The sequence below is a fragment of the Neomonachus schauinslandi genome, chromosome 9, assembly GCF_002201575.2.
Source record: "Neomonachus schauinslandi chromosome 9, ASM220157v2, whole genome shotgun sequence".
In the NCBI taxonomy this organism is placed as follows: Eukaryota; Metazoa; Chordata; class Mammalia; order Carnivora; family Phocidae; genus Neomonachus; species Neomonachus schauinslandi.
In genome coordinates, this window is record NC_058411.1 from 45,826,323 (window position 1) to 45,839,510 (window position 13,188).

Genomic DNA, 13,188 nt, shown 5'->3' on the forward strand with positions numbered 1-13,188 from the left:
CTTGGCCCAAATGACAGCCTTCTTGGGAAAGTTGGTAGGTCGCTCTTACAAACCCTGTTTATGGTATAAAGTTAAAAATATCCCTAAAGGGAGCAATAAGCCAAGTAAATCTTAGTAACAATATTATCTTTTGCTAGGATTTCTTTTATCAGTCTAGGATATTCAGGATAAATATCTAGAATATTCTTTATCAGGCTCCCACCACTTTCTCAGTGATTTTACTGAACAACCTGAAGAAGATCTGGTGTACTCTTAGAGCACCAAAGGAGTCTGGTCCCAAATTCGAACAAACTGAAGGAGATAAACCCAGCCCCTGTTGGAGGTGTGGTGGGCTCAGCTGCTGTCCTACAGAGCTCTACGAGGAGGTAGGAAACTGAGGGCCCAGCCTTCCCAGGCCAACACAATGAGTCCGCAAACGCATGTATGAGCTGCAATGGCGCCTGACCTGACACCAACATCCTAAGCTTAAATATGGCTGTGGCTTCACCTCTGCTTTCCAAATCTGGAAAAAATTTCTCTTGTGGCCAACCTGAACCCAGAACCATGCAGAGAGGGAAATCTGGGAAACATGGTTTTAACTTAACTACATTGACAATAAAAAGCCACCATAATTGTTGTCTTGCTAGATAGTCAGAAAGTACCTTATGTATATCATGTTGACTGCATACAGAGTACCTTTACTGGGGCAAGTTTTAAATTTTTTTTAAAGGTTTATTTATTTATTTATTTATTTATTTGAGAGAGCGAGAATGAGAGAGAGAGAGAGTACATGAGAGGGGGGAGGGTCAGAGGGAGAAGCAGACTCCCTGCCGAGCAGGGAGCCTGATGCGAGACTCGATCCCGGGACTCTGGGATCATGACCTGAGCCGAAGGCAGTCGCTTAACCAACTGAGTCACCTAGGCACCCCCCAAGTTTTAAAATTTTTAATAAAAGTCTATGAAAGCTTCATTTGAAAAATATTTCTTATCTTCCAACATTGGACATTGTCCACTATATTTTTCCACAGTCCCTCATAGTTGACAGTTGACTTTTTCTCTTTCTTTATTTTGTATCTATTTGTATTAGATAATAAATGTCTACCACATCATCAGCACAAAAGACAAGCCAAAATTGTTTTAAAGAAATACATAAAAGTATACATGATTATTTGTTGCATATGTGATTTACCATTGTAACTTTCCTCAAATCCTTTCTGGAAGCCATGGGATACAAAAAATAAAAACAGAATATTTTCTCAAGAATGTTTGATTTTCACAGAACTTTCCAAAGAAAAGTTCAAAGAAAATCCTCTTAACACTTGCATTTCTGAAGAAGAATCCTCTCAATGATCACTTTTTATTTACTGATGTTTGGAAACAAGATATATGGTCAAAATGATCTCTTTAAAATGAAAGTACAGGGTCTCTTTTTATGTGCATGTATTTGCTAATTTTGTGTGTGTGTTTCTTCCTCAGCCAAAGCTAGATGCCCTTGTTTCTCCTGTGTCTTGGGTAAAAATTCTTGACTCAAAATAAAAAGTCTGAATACAGAACAAAACTTTCGGATAAGGATTTGAAGTGGAAGCCTACTAAAAAGTTTTTGGTATATGGCATCTGGTCTACTTCATTATTTATGTCACTTTTGAGATCTTATCTTTCATTCCTTAGGAAACTCAAACTACAGCCTCTAGTTTTAAACCCTGGGGAACTGTTCTTTGGCATAAGAAATAAAGATACTTATCAGAAACCAGTTTTTTTTTTTTTTTATCAGAAACGAGTTTTATTTTGTTTTGCCTAGAGAAAATTTCATGTAAAATAATGTATCTAAGTATAACACCATTATTTCTGTGCTATAATTTATACTTGGGAAGTCTTCTTGGAATATGATACTTTGTGACTGAACAAACTGGATTTCCTTATTTCAAGTTCTTGTTAAGATGATAAATAGGTTCACAGAGATACATCTGACTGAACCAGTGTTAAGTGTTTTTTGTATTTTTCTTAAAAGTTGGGGACTATTTCAATCAGAGAAAGACATGTATCATATGACCTCACTGATATGAGGAATTCTTAATCTCAGGAAACAAACTGAGGGTAGCTGGAGTGGTGGAGGGTCGGAGGGATGCGGTGGCTGGGTGATAGACATTGGGGAGGGTATGTGCTATGGTGAGTGCTGTGAAGTGTGCAAGACTGTTGAATCACAGATCTGTACCTCTGAAACAAATAATACATTATATTTTTTAAAAAGCAGAAGAAGATAGCAGGAGGGGAAGAATGAAGGGGGGGAAATCAGAGGGGGAGATGAACCATGAGAGACGATGGACTCTGAAAAACAAACTGAGGGTTCTAGAGGGGAGGGGGATGGGAGGATGGGTTAGCCTGGTGATGGGTATTAAAGAGGGCACGTTCTGCATGGAGCACTGGGTGTTATACGCAAACAATGAATCATGGAACACTACACCAAAAACTAATGATGTAATGTATGGTGATTAACATAACATAATTTAAAAAAAAAGTTGGGGACTATTTGTAAGATTATTTGCAGGGGAATAAACAACTAGTCTCAGGTATGTTTTTCTACCTGTATTCAGTTTCTTTTATAGATGTAGATGATGGTATGATTCCACAGGTATTGGTGTTATATTATTGGTATTATATTATCATAATTAGGATCTCAGAAGCTATAGTCTATATGGAATAGGATGAATTTTTTTGTAAATTAAAAGAAAACATTTTAAAGATATGTGTTCAGAGGTACATATAGAGTATGTGTGTGTGTATATATATATATATTATAAAATGTCCCCTCACTCTCTTTCCTTTTCCCCTCAGTCTGTTCATTTTTGCTTATAACCTTTATTACCTGGATTAATTTAAGTTGTCCTAACCAGTTTTAGCAGAGTTACAAACATACTATTGACCATGATGTTGAATTAATTTGATCTTCATTGATGTCATGGTAGGAGTAAAAGGTCAGGAATAGCTCCCTCAGAGACTTAAAGATGGGTAGGTGTGTACCCGGAGAGAGGAGCAGAGCACTGCACACTGAGGGGCAACATGAGCCAATGGTGGGTGAAACTGCAAGTATCTCAGCACTGAGACCAGACACCACAGGTACCTCAGGTGAGAGGAGGGAGTGAGCAGCCCCAGGCCAACCTGGCTTGCCTGCTAAGGAGCTTAGCTCTTACCCTGGGGATGATAGGGAGCCAGTGATGACTTAGAAATGAATTGGTTCTGGACAAGAGTTACAGGTTAGACTCCTAGGTCCTAGAGGTGCAATGTTATAGTGTTCTATTTTTGGAAACTTATTCCATAAAAAGAAAAGCCCCAATCATGACAACAAACAGAAAAGAAACAATACAAAAATATATGCTTTTACAAATGTGTTTTAAAAGCTATGTGGCGAAGGCTACTTTGGGTTTTTTTGTTTGTTTGCTTGCTCTGTTTTGTTTTGCATGAATTGTACCGAAGTTGTCTTCTTTCCTTGTAAATCTCCCTGTAGCAAACATGGGGATTTTTTTTTCCAAAGACCTTTGGCCCCAATTAAAAATTGGGGTGGTTTGTCTCCAAACTGCGAGCTGACAATTAGACTCATCCCTTCATTTATTTAATAAATATTTATTGAACACCTATCACATGAGATATTGTTCTGATGGCAAATGAAAAAGACAAAAACCCTGCCATTATGGAGATTTTTTTTTTCCACTCGGAGAGAAAGACAATAAGCCCCCGCACAGGTGCGTGCACACATGCCCTCTCCCTTCCCCCAACTATAATGCCAGGTAGTGAGAAGGGTAATAAAGATTATAAAGAAAAATGAAGAGACTGAGGGAAAAAGGAAAGAGAGTGATGGGGACATTTTATAGAGTCATTTTATATTAGTCAAGGAAGATTTCTCTGTGGAAGTGACATTTGAGCAAAACCATGAAGGAAATGAGAGAACAATCATGGGACTGTCTGGGGAAAAGACATGTATGAGTGCCTCCCACTGTCTGCATGGCATGGAGCTAGGTGGGGCAGTTGCTCAAGTCACTACTGCTTTGGTGAATCCTTGCTGTGAACATAGATGTAGATTCGGTCAGTTGCATCATCTCTGACTTCACCAGACTCCTCAGTGTCCGCAGTCAACCTCAGATTTGTTGGTAACGTGTCATTGGATAGACACCAGTATGATGACGTTTGTGTTGGTGGTGGTGGTGCGGCTGGTGGTCTAGGTGTGTGCAGCCGTATGGTAAGACAGTTTTGAACATCAGAGGGCTGGAAGCCAATACACTATCAATATGGGATCTTAATAATATGATCACATTCTCATTAAAAAAATCAATGATGATAACAGCAACCGTCATTTTTTTTTAAAGCATGTGAGATGGACAAGTACTGTCCTCATGATAGAGGTGACAGAAGGGGCCTAGAAAGTCTAAGTTAACTTGCTCAAGATTATACAGTATATGCCAACAGTTAGGTTTGAAATGAGGTCTGTCCAACTTCAGAGTCCAAACTTTATACCAAGCACGGCACTGGTCTGCCTGCAAGGGTAATACCACCGAGAGCAGTATGGAGGATGGGCTGGGGAGGATGTGAGCGCTAAACAGGAGGAGGCAGTAGTTTTGATTAATTTCCTGACAACCTGCTCCCTTACCTGGGCATCCTGTACACGTAGCCTCCAGAATAAACACAACTCTTCTACGTTTCTAAGCATAGACTTATGATTGAGCAGACAGATTTCCTATGAGGACAAGTTTTTACAGAAATTCATCTTTAAGAATAATCTTCATTTGTAAGATTCAAAACTGTATTGTATCTGTGCGGGTTGAACTGAGAAATAAGAAGGTTGAAGTCGGGCTATTTTTTTTTTATTTGAGAGAGAGAATGAGAGAGAGAGAGAGCATGAGAGGGGGGAGGGTCAGAGGGAGAAGCAGACTCCCTGCCGAGCAGGGAGCCCGATGCAGGACTCGATCCTGGGACTCCAGGATCATGACCTGAGCCGAAGGCAGTCGCTTAACCAACTGAGCCACCCAGGCGCCCGAAGTCGGGCTATTTTATAGTTAAGAATGAACTGATGATTCTGTGGAAGCTGCATAAGTCCACAAACTCAAATAATCACAGCATGGGGCTGGACCTCTGGTGGATAAACCGTGTTTTCTTTTGGGCAGAATCATTTTCTCTTATGATATCTAAAATTAAGTGGATGCTGAGATAGCTGCATTCGCCCCCCCCAAAATAACTCATGTAAATTCAAATGACCGCTCATAATTGTAAATGTGTTTGATCTCCTTTTCCCTAATGGGAATGTGATGACAGGTGTATAAATTCTTTAAGCCAAACCATTAGCATCATACTGATGCTTAGCCTGACTTGGTGGTGAACGGGTTGGAAAGATTAAGATAACAGCTCTTCTCCTGCCAGTGAGATATCCATCATTAATATTTGGTTTTAGTTTTCATTTCACAGATACTCATTCACGGCTCAAAAACAAAACTTGTGAGGAAAACTGAATCAGAGTGATAGCAATTAGATTCTGATTTTAGTTTACCTTGTTAATTTCTCCCTATGTACAAAAAGCATGAATTTTTTGGCTTGCTTTCTTTTGCAGGGACTGTGCTTCCTGTTTCATTAAATTTTTTTTTTAATGTTGGAATCATCATAAACTCACGGGAACACTGTAAATTTTTTCCTTGAATCATTTGTGATTAGGTTTCAGACGTGATGATGCATCCTTAACCGGGACTGCGACAGACGGAGTGCCTCCAAAGACATTCTGCTGCATAACACAATATAATCACCCAAACCGAGAAGTTAACACTGCTGCCTCCTATCATCTGTTCTTCAAAACCCATGTAAATTGTGCTAGTTGCCCCAGGGTCCTTCATAGTGATGGGGTCAAGTTCAGAACCACACCCTGCCATTAGTTGTCCTGTCCATTTGGTTTCCTTCAGTCTGGAACGGTTCTTCACTCTTCTCTTGATTTTCATGACCTTGACTCTTTTGAAGATTAACAGGCCAGGCATTTTGTAGAATATTCTTCAATTTGGGTTAGTCTGGTGTTTCCCCGTGATTAGATTCAGGTTACAAAGTTTTGGGATTAGATTCAGGTTACAAAGTTTTGGCAGGGAGAAATACCACAGAACTGACACCGTGTTCCTACTGCGTCCCGTCTTCCGGCTCACAGTGCAAATGGGTTCCATTACTGAGGATGTTTACTTGGATCCCCTGGTTAAATCAGGGTCTATCAGCATTTCTGACTGTAAAGTTACTCTTTCCCTTTTGTAATTAATAGTTATTTTGTCCAGAGTACTCTGAGACCATATAAATATCCTGTTTATGGCTCCTTCTTTCCTTGAACACTAATTTTCTTGCACAATCATATGTTCCTGTTTTGTCTTACACTTTTTCTGCCCTTGGCCTGGGGTGAGACATTTCTCCAAGGAGCCCTGGTTCCTTTTAGAGGAAAATGGCATTTAGAGATCAGGATCTGTGTGGTAGATGTGCTTATTGCTATTGGCTGGGGAACGCAGTTGCTAATCTCAGTCTCAGCAGGAAAAACCAGAAAACACACACACCTACTTAGATATGCCTTTATTTCTATATTTATCTGTATAAATTGAAAAGCAGGAATTAATACCAATACCCCCAATTCCAATTCAATACCAGAGCATTCATTCTACTTTTCTCTCTTTTTATATTTCTCTAGCAGTGACAGACCTGGTTTCCATTATCCTTAGTATAATTGCTTGTTTGATAAATCCATTTGTAACTAGTCTCCCATCCCCACCATCAGCCTTTCCCCCCACATCTACCTCTTTCTGCTCAATCTGCCCCAGTCTGAGCCCCCGACTGCCCCACTTGGACATCTGTTCTCACTCTGCTTGGGTTCTGACAGCCCATGCCAGGCAGCCCCCCAGTGCATGCCCTTCTCAACCCGCTCAGGTTCCTAAACTCTGTTGCTGGGCTGTCCGCTCGCAAGGATGCCCTAGTCTCCCACTCAGGTTCTGAGCCCCTACACCAGTTCACCCCCTGTGTGGATAGCCTCCTCATTCCCCTTGGGCTCTGATAACCCATGCAAGGCTGCTCCTCTGAATGGACTGGAAGATACTAAAACGTGGGGCATCAAAACAAAAGACACAACAGTCTCTCCCTCCTGCAACTCACAATCTAGTGCAAGGAGAGAGACCATGAATGTTATAAATATGTCAACCTTGAAGTATGTTTAAGGTCACTCATATTGGAAAAGGACGGACTAGGATAAAGGGAATGAGGAGTGGGGGGGGGTGCAATTTTAGGAAGGGGAGTCAGTGAAGACCTCACTGAGAAGCTGTCACTGGAGTAAAATTTTGAAGATGAGGAAGTGAAGAAGTGAGCCATGGCTGTCTGGGAGAAGAGCATTTATTCCAGGTCAAAGCAGCAGCCAGGGAAGTGATCTGAGATGGGAGCTTGCTGGCCGGCACCAGGCACAGCACGCTGGGCTGGGAGCCAGAGTCAGCAGTGGGGGAGAGGGGTGGGACAGGGGGCCTAGGGAATGTGGACACATCATGTCACCAAACTGATGTCTGCATTCCAATCCCAGCTTTAACCACTCTGACTGTTGTTTACATATAAAGCTATCAGGTTTTTTTTTTTTCATGTGATTTGTCTCTTAATCCCAAATTCTGATCAAAGGATTCCAAATAGTAGTATTTTAACCTGGTCAAGTAGGTGAACTAAAGGCAAGGCTTTTAAAAAACTATTAATACTGATAACACAGGATAATTTTGTTTCCTCACTTAGTATATTTTTGCAACAGTTGTGATTCACTATAACTTAATTGAGAACACAGAAGAAATTTGTGGAAGGAAGATAGGACTCTCCACCTTCCTTAGTTTTCCAGACTGGCATTTCATGGACAGATGTGAACATCTGAACTAGTGTTTCATCTTAGAAGTGGGCGTCTGACTCCCCGGTCACCATAATAGGTAGTAAAGAGAATAAAGATCCCACGTTTATAGTTAAGCTTGCCCTTCTTTTATTGGAATGCGTACTTACACCAGAAGGATTTATTTTTACAGGTCAGGGAAGTGCCCACTGTGATGTGGTTATTGTGTCTTCCATTTTACAAGTAACATGAGGTCAGGTATTTTTAAAAACATGAAAAGTTAATGTTGAATTTTCAAAAGCCTAAGCCTTTTTGGCTTGTTCCTCTGGGCTCTTCACAATGAGGGTATGTTAAGAAGCTTTCTACAACCTGAAAGATAGTCTCAACTGTGTCTTCAAAGGTTTAATTGTGCAGCTGTTGATTTTTGAAGTGTTTAATTTATGATGTATCATGCATACTCTTAGGACTGAGATGAGTATTGGTCAGTTAATTCTGGCAAAAATATCATTTGATGACTAAAAGTAGTGAGTTCCATTTTCAAGGAAAGAGATTATTCTCTGGGCCTTAGCACAGGCATCTAATTCCACATCATCTCAAGGCCCAATTTTTAACACAAAAGACAAGTTTCAGCTGATAAGTTCAAAGCTTGCGATTCCTAGTCTGCAGAACCAATCCAAGAATTTATAGGCAAATGACTCATGAGAAACCAAATGACTGTGTGATGTCAGGTGGCAAGATCGGCACCATAATCATAAGGGGGATCTTATGAGAATGTCCTTAGTGAGCAACTCACTTCACCCCTGCACTCAGTTTTCCTCTATGTAAAGTGGAACACTGTGCTTCTTTCATTTGTTGAAGGTTATAAAGTTATGACCTAATTGTTAATAAGGCTTGTAATACTCAGGTTCATTAATGAGAATAATGTTCAGATCAAGCCAACAACTGATGTGTCAGCACTCAGTATCGACTGGTTTAGAATTATGTGTTCGTGTTTGGTTCTGGCCCCGCATATTAAGGTGGACATTGATAAATCGGATAAGCTCTGGGGGAGGCACCAAAATGGTGAGGTGTCGCATAAGTGATAGCTGAAGTAATCAGAAATATTTGCCTGGAGAAGTCCTGGGTGCTGTTTTCAGAAATAGGAAAGGTCGTCTGTGGCACATGGGTTGGACTTACTCCAGGGATCTTTGGAAGATGATGTATAAATGAAATCTGCTCAGTTTCAGGTTTTTTTTAAAGATGTTAAAAAGATGTAAAATAAAAGATGTTAATTTATTTATTTTAGAGAGAGAGAGAGAGAGTGTGAGCAGGGGGAGGGGCAGAGGGAGCGGGAAAGAGAGAATCTCAAGCAGATTCCCCGCTGAGCACGGAGCCCGATGCGGGGCTCGATCTCACGACCCCGAGATCAGGACCTGAGCTGAAATCAAAAGTCGGACCCTTAACCAAGTGAGCCACCCAGGTGCCCCTCAGTTTCAGCTCTGTGATAGAGTGTGTTTCCCAACACATAACATATCCTGTTTGAGTAATGTTTCAGGTACTGTCCCCTCTAAGCTCCCCTACTTGGCTCCGAGCCATGTTATATGTCCTGTTGTCTGTCTGTGTCTCTTGCTCTCCTCTCTTTTATGCTTACTCATTCCTCTACACTGTCCCGTGTGTGCCAGTCTACATTGCATTCTCTGAAATACAAACTTGTCCTAATGCTGATTATCATCATTGTTCTTAACAGTTACCCAGAGTCAACAAATAGATACCATGACCCCTCGCACCATGCCCCCCCGCCAGGAACGAGCACTCTGAGCCAGAGGCACGTGAAGATGTCAGAAGAGCCATTGAACTGGGCTTCTAAGATGATACTAATCCTTAACCTTATTCGCATTTACCATGTCTAGGCACTGTGCTGAATGTCCTGCATGTATTTACTCATTTGAGCTTCAAAATAATTGAAGACAAAGATAATTTCATTATCCTTCTGTTACAGACAAGGAAAGTAAGAGTCAGAGAGGTTAAATAACTTGTCTGAAAAAGACTCAGCAGTCTGGCAAATCTATAATAACCCCTGAATAAATCTAGAGTTTGTTGAAAGGACAAAGGTTGAGTGTGTGCATCAAAGATGACACAGGACCCAGTGGTGGGGCGGAGAGGGGACGGTTTGTGCTGGGAACAGTGGGCTCTGGAAAGGGATGAAAGGAAATGAGTAAAGGAGGAGCAGAAACAGATCCTGTGGTAGCAGAAAGGGTAACTTTGACAGATGGCTTGGGAGTCAAACTTTGTCTACTCTTTTTCCATTTTGTTAAAATTTGCTTTTTCCTTGTACTTCTGTCAGCATTTAAAATTATGCAGAATTGCTACATATACTCTTTCTTTACCTTAGCTGTGTAGACCCATCCCTGCTATGTTAAATTTGGGAACAACCTGCCCTGCATTGTTAAGTGATGTTTTTCTTTTCCTTTCTTTCTTTCTTTCTCTCTTCTTTCTTTCTTTCTTCTTTTTTTTTTTTTTAAGATTTACTTATTTATGAGAGAGAGAGCACGAGTGGGCAGAGGGGCAGAGGGAGAGAATCCTCAAGCAGACACCCCACTGAGCATGGAGTCTGATGAGGGACTTAATCCCACAACCCATGAGATCATGACCTGAGCTGAAACCAAGAGTCAGATGCCTAACAGACTGAGCCACCCAGGTGTCCCTAAGTGAGGTTTTTCTAGATTTTTCTCACTCTAGTGGTCCACCTTAACAATGAGGCTCCAATTCATTTCTAGACCAGTGTACATGGTTCCCTCTCTTTGTTCTGCCTAGAGATAGCTATACTGCTATGGGCAGGGGAAACACAAAGATGCTTTGGTCTGATCCCTTCTCTTTCTCCAATTATATAAAATCATATGCTTCCAAAGTTAGATAAATGTAAACGCCCAGCCTCAGGAGAGCAGGGCTAAGGACCAATATTTTGATGAAGGAATCTATAGTACTTCACCCCCTTTCATACAGATGGGGCTGATTTCTATTCCCCAAGCTTGTTAGAGGATATTTGAAGTAGAAGGCAGGAAGAGAGGCTGCTCACTTTGTGGTTTCATTTTTTGTGTTGGTGCAATAAAAAAAAAAAAAAAAGGAGAACATATTTTTAATTTACTTATGCTGGATATTCTCCACTTGCCCTCTATTAATCTACTCTCCCCCTGTAGGAAGGCCTTCATGGACTGCTTTACCCAGGCTCCCCTGACTCTGTGGATTACAGTTGGGTTTGGCCAATGGGAGAAACAGGCTGAAGAGTAGAGAGTAGGAGCAGAGATCTTCCGGGAAGGTGGATCCCTTGTTGCCTCCCTGAGGTTTGGCAACAGTTGTGCTTACTTCCCTACTTAAGGCTACAGCTCCAACTGGGTGATGGCTCCTCCCTTGTCCCTTCAGGCTGAGGAGTGGAAGAGCTTGTGAGGGACATCTCACCATCCCTTGCTGATTCCCTTAACTCTGCGCACCCCTCTGTATGTGTGCTGCTGAAGCGAGCACGTGCCCAGCCCTCTGTAAATATTCCTTTCATTCAACAGTCCACGAAAGAGATGGAGCACGCCATCTCTTTTTTCTGTTGGAAACTTTCCTGATTTGACTTGTGGCAGATTTTAAAAATGAAACACTTGGGTCATGGAATTAAACCACCCAAACTGGACTTTAATAGTACATTCATTTTATAGGGAATAAAAAAATATAATCTAAGAAAATTTACTTAACAATTAAAAGCATTGTAAAATCTACCCCCAAAAAAAGTAGCTTTCTGAAATAAAAATTAATGCCCAGTACATGTCCTTGGTCTCCTGTAGAGACTAGAGTTTTTGTGACTTGCTAAAATAATATTTATTTCCATAGTGTGCATTTATGGTAATAAAAATACTTTGTGAATTAAAAAAATTATAATGCTGTTAGGTGATTGGAGGTATGTTATAAATGCATCCTCAGGGAGGAAATCCAATGAAGTTAAGTGTGTGATGGGGCAGAAGATCGTCATCAAATACTTAAGTTGCAACACCACCTGCATGAGCAGGCATTGTCCGCCCACACACAGAAACTTCTCATTTGCAGAGAAGACTGCTTCTCCATCTGTAAATGGCTCAAGTGGGGGCTCTTCCTAAATTCAGAAAACCATGAGTTTTGGCTAAATGAAATAAACCTTTACATGAGTGCCAGCTAATTGTCTTCCCCTGCCTTTCAATGCCATCAAATTTTAAACCTGAATATATTGGTTTTTTTCTTGATTCCAATCAGAGCTGACATCACGTGAACATTCGAACAACCCTTTCAAAGTGCACTGGCATGAGCAGACAGGGATGCCAAAAATTTAACTGAATTAAACCAAGGATGTAGTGATTCAGACTGGATTTTCCCAGCCTCGGCCAACATGGTGGTTTTGGGTTGGCACTGTTTCTAGAGCTTTGTTCTGGCTCTGGGTTGTCATGGGCCCAAACAACTTTGAGATTCAGGTCTTTTGGAGGCTTTCTATAGCATCTATCAGATCTTTGGAGATTCAAGACCACACTTCAGTACCAGAATTTCCCAGTTCCCTCTTGGATGACCTGAGGCCACAGGGAACTGGGAACAATTTGGCTCAGGGCCGACTACTCTGGCCCATCCAATTCCTGGACACCTAAATTTAGGGCTGGCATTTTGAGGTGAAAATCCACTATAGTTTCTCCCTTTTCATCCCACTGACTGTCGGGGACAATGAATAAAATTGGTATCTTCTTTGATCACAGTTCAGTTCTCTAATATACCAGGCTAAGCCCTTGCTTTTTATTTAATTTGAAAATGAGTCAGTAAGTATAAACAGGCATGTCTGATGTGATGAGATTTTTAGAAAGAAAATATTTACATATCTATTCTAAGTAAATTTTTTTGTTACCTTTAAATTGCCATTAATAATAGGTGATTGACTATTACATAGGATTTTTACATTCAATTCCTTCTTTGTATATGCAGGCGAAACAACAGGATTTAGCCATTTAACACAATGCAAGGAGCAGGAGTACATTAAGAAACAAAGCTCTAGAAACCTACTAGTTTTTAAATAAGTGGTTTAAATTCTTATATATTGGGCCCCCAGAGTGAATCATTGTGTTCCTACTAGTGATACTATGTTCAAGTGTGCCTTTTCCTTTTTTAAAAGTTCTCAGGCATTATTCCAGAATTTTGGGGGAGTGGTGAGGTGGAGTAAAGGATTGTAGTTAACATTTTCATTTGGTGGAAAAAACAGTCATCTGATAAAAGAAATCAATCTTCCAGATTCAAAGTAACTTCAGAATTTTATGTTTAGGAATTACCCATGAGCGTAATTAATCCTATTTAGAACAATTTCTTAACTTTAGAATACTTGTGTGCAG